At 43.5% G+C, this 7,522-nt stretch overlaps 1 pseudogene; it reads right to left on the reverse strand.

The window, feature by feature from the left end:
• LOC106699477 lies at window positions 1-1,415 on the reverse strand (annotated as a pseudogene).
• Window positions 1,416-7,522: the final 6,107 nt, after the last annotated feature.

Genomic DNA, 7,522 nt, shown 5'->3' on the forward strand with positions numbered 1-7,522 from the left:
CTTAATTTCAGCTTAACAGCACCAGGTGCAATGTCTGGGGACAGATAAGGTACAATGCTGTGTGACCACTCACATATACAGCTCTAAGAAGGCTCCTGAGGGGAACTTACCTCCAGGGGGCTGAACCAAGGGGAAGAGGGAGTCCCCAACGAGGTATGGACAGGCATGGGGAAAAGGCGCTACTTCTTGACAAAGGAGATCTTTGCAGGGTAGTTCTGGATGATCTTGAACCCATCTAGGAAGTCGCAAAGGGCCCCTGCCTGTACCCTATTGTCAGACTCCACAAAGGCCATGTCATGCTGCCCTAGGACCAGCCAGACCTTGAAGACAGAGAACTGGTTGAAAAACATGGACAGCATGAACTTGTTGGTCTCTGGCAGGTTGCTGAGGAACAAGTTGTGATTTAGTGGGTTTTCTGCAAGAGGCTGGGTAGGGGGCATCTGACCTGGCATACGCTGCGGGGGCAGTGGCTCCCAGTGGGATCTGGCCATGTTGGAGACCTGGAGATGGGATCATGCCAGGGAACAGCATGTAGGGAGGCTGGTCCCAAATGTGTGCACGATGCGGGCACCTGAGTCATGGCCCCATGCCCAGGACAGGCCCTGTGACAGCCCCCACGATGAGACTGACTGCCCTACCTTGTGCCACTTTCTTGGCAGCTGGGGTCTCCTGGCTCTTGTGTTTCCTCTTCTCCCGCTTCTAGTCCTGCTCCACACAGGCGGCCTTCATCTTGGCAATGATATCCAAGTCGGCATACGGAGGCGCATGGTTTGTTGTAGAAAGGGAAACCTGCATGGAGCGCAGGGCCCTGGTGTTGCTGTGCTTTTAGAACTTGACAAGGGCCTGGCCCTTACCTTCAGGCTCTGTGACAGGATATTCAGAATCTGGCCAAATTGGGAGAAGATAGCGTACAAGGACTTCTTCAGCTCATCCTTCTTGATCTTCTCATTGAGGTTGTTGATATAAACAGTAAGGCTGGGGCAGGTCTGAGGAACTTCCATGAAGGGAGGTGTCATGGTAGGGTAACAGAGCCACAAGTCTGGCAAGTGGCTTCTCAGTGCTCAGCACCTTCCTCATTAATTTCTGCTTTTATCTCCGTTTTTTCTTTATGCTTTCTTTTGGTTTATTTTTTTTTAAAACTGGTAATTGATTCTTAATCTTTTATTGACAAGTGTTTTCTGCAGTGAATTTTCCTTTGTTCACTGCTTTAAAATGCATTCCATAGATTAGAGCATATGTCTTGGAAAAAATTATTTCTTTAAAATTCTGTAATTTCAGTGCGTATTTCTCCTTTTGCTCAGGAGGTAATAAGAGGTTTTTAAATTTCCAGATAGAAGAGCCTTTTGTTTTTGTTTTTGTTAATAAATTCTAGATGTATTTATATGTTGATTTTCTGCAATTTAAATATAATATGCCTCAATGTAAATTTTCTTTGGTATTGATTCTGCTTGTTGATCTCTTAGCTTCCTGGATCTGTGGTTTGGTGTTTATAATTAATTTTGGAAAATTCTCATTCATTATTACTTCATATATTCTGGTCCTTTCTCTCATTCTTCTCCTAGTTATTCCCATTACACATGTTACACCTTTTGTAATTGCCCCCACAGTTCTCAGATATACCGTTCATTCTTTTCTCTCCTTGTATTTTCATTTGGACATTTTTTATTTCTGACATTCCCTTTTGATTCTTTCTTAGAATTTCTCTTTGCTTACGTTACCCATTTGTTTTTGCATGTTCACTTTTTCTATTAGAACCCTTAACATATTGCCTATCGTTATTTTAAATTCCCCATCTCAAATTCCAAAATCTCTGCCATACCCAAGTCTGGTTCTGTTGCTTGCCTTCTCATTTTAGACTTATTTTTTTCCTCACTTTTTAACATGCCTTGCAGTTTTTTGTTGAAAGCTTGACATGTGTTAGGTAAAAGGAACAGCAAGTAGCAGGCCTTTAGTGTGTGTTTTTTCTTGCTAAATGTTAGTCTGTTTACTGGTTGCTGTAGCTACTGTGTCAGAGATTAAAGCTTTCTCTAGTGTCCTTATTTTTGTCTCCCCTGGTTTTTTTGGGTTCTTCTATAGACTCCTTAAATAGAGGCTAAGACTAGCAATTTTTTTTCCAACTGTATTCCCATTATACAGGAGCTTAGACAAATCTTCTCGCCCTTTAGTGTAAGCAACGCAAGCTCTGTTATGTCTTTAACTAGCCTACTGCTATGTTCCTGAATTCACAATAAAAGCTGATTTTTTTCTAGCCTACCCAATTACTCCTTGGGAATCTAAATAAATAAATCTGCTTCCTAAAGACAAGTTCCAGACTCAGACCCTTGACAATTGTTTTGACTTAATGTTTTTCATAATTTTGAAAAACTACCTTCCCCACCTCACATAGGATGTCAGATTTAAATATTTTGTTTACATAGATTAACTACAGTCTTCCACACACCACAATAAGGTGATCATTCATCTGTAACAGACAGGCGGGAAGAGTCAGCTTATCAGCTAGAAACTGGGACTCTTTGTCAAAGTGCTTACTCTGTTCAGACCCAGATTCCCTTCTTGACTGCTCTGCCTTTCATGTCTGTATCAACTGATGAATCAGTTGAGCTGATGGTGCCTGATGCGGGGGGCACATGGTCACAGGTCACATGAATACATTTAAGCATTAATATCTTACACCTGCCTTTTTGAACTCTCTGCACCCTGCCTTTTCCCTTGGAATGCTTGTGTGTGGTCTTTGGGTGAGTGGTGGGGGCACTTTCTCATCCTTGAATGAAGGTGCTGAATGTTGCATAGGCCTTGCTCAATAGTTTCCCATACTCATTAGTGAAGAAATAGCAATCATTGCCCGGCTCTTGCCTAGTTTGGAAAAAGTAAATGTGTATACCCTAGATGCCAGGCCTAAGGGGAATAGAGCACTTCTCTCACCATTGAGTAAAATGGGGCTATTTCTTTAATTGGGAGCCTTGGAATCCAATGTAATTACTCCCTCTGTGCCCAGTCTCTCTATCACATTAATTAGTACAGGAGGAAACTCAATTCCCATCTCCACCTAAGTGTCCCAGAGCTCTTGAATCTCATTGCACTGCCTGCTAGTTCTTGGGACAGACATCATAATCTTGCTCAGTCTCTCTGGAGGGGACTTCTAATTATACTCTTACTTAGTGTTGCCTCATTATGGCTTCTAATTCTTGGGGCTTCTCAGTAGTAAGCAGCTCTGCCTTGTGTAATGTTTGGGTAACACCAATTCACTCAGGATTGTTCCCTCTGGAGAACCAGTGAATTATCAGTTAAGTGTCTAACACGTAATTAGGCTTTGGAAAGAAAGACAGTAAGACATACTATTGTCCTTAAAGGAATAATGGTCAAGGTGAGACAGACATAAACAATAAATAAGATAGTCCATCCAGGAAGTCCCCATGAGTGGGTGCTGCGTGTGGAGTGGTCAGGGAAAGCCACAGGGAGGAGGTGCAGCAAGCCAAGTGTGGATGGCTTATGTATCATGTTGAATGAGTATGCCAATCCTTAGCCTAAGGCATGGCAAAAACACATCACGTTCTCTGACATGGAAAAGGACAATCTTTGAAGTAGGAGATAAAGCTGGAGAGGTAAAATGAGATAGATAATAACACACACACACACACACACACACACACACACACACACACAAACATACATTAACTATATACCACTCTCAATTTAAATGTTAATTAAAAGTTGATGGAAATCCATTGACAATAGAGATTTTCAGTTGAGAAGTGACCTGTACCCCATAGTAGAAGAGAATAAAGGGGTCTGTTTATATTTCTGCATAGTGACCTGCCCAAAGCACAGTGCTTTAATATAGCTCACTTTCTTTAGTTAACAGTTGTGTTGGCTGACAATTTGGGTTGTGCTTAGCTGGGCTTAATCAAGTGCCAGTTTGGCTTGGGGGTTACTTGCTCTTCACTGAGGTCAATCCTGCAACTATCTAGGTGGGGCCTGTATGCATGCTGCTGGAAGATCCAGGACAGCTCAGGCGCCACTGTTTACATGTTTGTCAAGTTCCTGCTTGTGTCATGTTCACCTTGTACCCTGATGCTCAGCGCAGTCACATGGATAACCCCAGAGTGGAAAGGTATTCAGAGTTATCCAGAAAGGGCGTAGGCACAGGAAAGTGAATAAGTGGTAGCTATTTTTGCAGGCACCACAAGGCCACTGTTTGGATGGTAAGTGTCCAGTGTAGAGGGAATAGCTTTATATAGTTAAAATGGACATATAATAAATGTTAGGGTTTGGGCCAGTGATGCAGGCTGTGAAAGAATTCACAACTAAAAGAAGAGATGCAGATAGGGTGCATTGCCAATCAATACAAGGGCAAGAAACAAAAAAGCGGCTTCCCCTTTTAAGCCCTGGTTATTGCTAAGCAACAAGGGTGAGAGGAGGATTTGAGGGCTGAAATTGAGCAAACATCAGGTGGGGGTGTGGGGGGGTTGTAGTTTGTTCTTCAGGAGACAGTCGGGGCAGGGCAGATGTCCTAGGGAGGTGTCTTACTGGTATTTTCCCCACAACTGTAAAACATGCTTAGAGCAGAAGTTATGAAGAGGCTTGTTTGAAGGGGAATGAAGAAGGGCACTTTCTACTAATTATCCCTGAGTTGGGAAAACAGCAGGCGGTATATGCAAGACGATAGCCTTGAAAGTGACTTATCTTGTCCCTCAGTTTGAACAGAGGGGCTGCACTTTCCTTTCCTTGAGTCTTCAGAGTTATGGTAGATCAGTGGTTCTCATCCAGCAGTGGTTTTCCCCTTAGGGGCATTTGGCAATGTCTGGAGACATTTTTTTAAAAATATATTTTATTGATTTTTCACAGAGAGGAAAGGAGAGGGATAGAGAGTTAGAAACATCGTTGAGAGAGAAACATTGATCAGCTGCCTCTTGCACACCTCCTACCGGGGATGTGCCCGCAACCAAGGTACATGTCCTTGGCTGGAGTCGAACCTGGGACCTTTCAGTCCACAGGCCAATGCTCTATCCACTGAGCCAAACCAGTTAAGGCTGGAGGCATTTTTAAGTGTTAAGACTGGGGCGTGAGGGTGGGGGAAGCCACTGGCGTCTAGTGTATAAGGCCTTGGATGCTGCTAAATTTTCTACTACTATGCATAGGACAACCCCCCCCCCCCCATTAAGAATTATCTGGCCCCAAATGTTAACAATACCCAAATTGAAAAACAGTGATAGAATAATACTCCCTACCAGGAACTAATTGAAAGATGGAGGACAAATCAGATAGTGCTCTAGGCTCATTAGTATGGTCCTATGCTCTTGGCTTCATCTAACCTGCCCAAGGCACCAGGACCAGGTGCTTGGTAGAACGGCTGGTAGTAAGACCTTGCACTGAATAAAGTGATTCTTTTTTGTAGCATCCTGACAATAGGTCTACCTCTTTTTGGCATAAGATGGGATCACAAATAAATGCAGTGTTCATAAATACGATGTCCACTACTTTTTGAGATTTTGTATATTAGACACTTAATAATAATTTTCTGCCATCACCCCAACAACTATTTACACATAAGGAACCTGAGGCTGCATCCTAGCTGGTTTGGCACAGTGGGTAGAGCGTCAGCCTGTGGACTGAAGTGTCCTAGTTCGATTCCAGTTAAGGGCAGGTACCTCAGTTGCAGGCTTGATTCCCAGCTAATCAGGAGGTGGGGGGACGCAACTAATCAATGTGTCTCTCTCACATTGATGTCTCTCTCTGTCTCTCTCCCTCTGCTCTTTCTCAAAAAAAGAAAAATGGAGAAAATATCCTTGGATGAGAATAAAGGGAGGGAGGGAGGGGGGATCTGAGGCTGCTTAGAGATAGTCAGTGTCCTAATAAATGGTAAAGTGAGGATTCAAACATTGGAGTCTGAATCCAATGACCAAGAGGGTTCCACAGGCATCAAGACAACCCAAGACAGATATTTAAGTTTTTTAATTTTTGCTCAGTTTAAGAGATTCTCCCAATGGAGCTGAACCAGTATAAAAGATGCTTTGTTTTCCCAGTTCCCTGTTGTAGGGAGTCCTTGTCTGGGGCCATTTCCTGGTCTAATCCTTAGTCTCTAGGTCCAGTCTCTGACCAGCATGTGGTGCTCTTAGGATTGAGGCTTGCCTTTGTGGCTTTCTTGGTGCTTTAAGTCAGAGTTCTGGAGATGTATTCAATCAATCCCATCTAAACCCATGGCCTGATAAACTCCAGCCAGTTTTTCTAACTGTTCTGCTGATACTGGATCCCTCTCATGCACTGTGTGCCCCCTTGTCCCCCCTCCACTTCCCCTCCCCCCCCCACCACACACACACACACACACACACACACACACACACACACGGTAGTGCAAGCTATAGTAGTTAATAGAATTTAAGGCAGAGAAGAGTCCCTGGCTGGCTGTTTATAATCTCTGCACCTTTGTGTGGTCAACATAGACCTCCTTGGTGGTCCTCATGGATCTTATGGTGGCTAACAATTACTGAGTGCTTGTGTCAGACACTGTTCTGAGCTCCCTTATGTGTAACATTTAATTCCTGCCAGAACTCTAGGAAATGTATTGTCATCCCTATTATTATGGGTGAGGGTATGGAGGCAGAAAGAAGTAACTTGAGCAAGATTACACCACTTGTTAGTGAATGATGAAAATATGTGAGCCCAGAGCCCTCTTAGTCACTATGCTATGCTGCCCCTCAATATATAAGTGCTATGAAAACTGGAATGAGTAAGAGGATGGTGGCCAGGGTAGGCCTCTGAAGAGTGGATAGTTTTTTGTTTTGTTTTTAAATCTTTATTGTTGAAAGTACTACATAGATCCCCTTTTTGCTCCCGTTGACCCCTTATAACATCCCCCACCCCAGGCCTCCACCACCCTATTGTCTGTGTGAGAGTGGACAGTTTTGACTTGAAGCCTAACTTGTGAGAGAAAGCCAGGCATGAGCATATTTGGTGAAGCATGATCCAGGCAAGGAAGGCAGAAAGTGAATTGCTTTGGACTCTTTATTTCAGATCTGCTGGCTCATGGATCAACAAAAATCAGAATTTTCTTTTACAGTAGACACTACAAAGAAGTTTCTTATTAAAGTCCTCAGTATAGGTCAGTGGCCACCACAGGCAAGATACACTAAGTAAAATTTTATGAGGTCACAGGTCAGTATGAGATAGTTCAGATAGCAGTTCCAGACAGACCAAGGAAAACATGGCCCAGTGGGTATGGTGATTTGTTTTAGCTAGAACATAACAGAGGGGTAAAGATGAGTTAATGTGTAGACATTTGTTGTCATTCTTCTCCCCTGCTGCATTCCTTGACTTGCTTTCTCCTCCTTTGATGCTTGCAGGAATCTGCATTCTTTTTATTGATTTTTGAGAGAGGCAAGGAGAGAGAGAGAGAGATGGTGGGGGCGTGGGGGGGGGGCGGAGAGAGAAATCAATTAGTTGCCCCAGAGTGGGGATTGAACCTACAAACTGAGTATGTGTCCTGACTGGGAATTGAACCCTACACCTTTTGGTGCATGGGACA

The sequence above is a fragment of the Myotis lucifugus genome, unplaced genomic scaffold (assembly GCF_000147115.1).
Source record: "Myotis lucifugus unplaced genomic scaffold, Myoluc2.0 scaffold_414, whole genome shotgun sequence".
NCBI lineage: Eukaryota > Metazoa > Chordata > Mammalia > Chiroptera > Vespertilionidae > Myotis > Myotis lucifugus.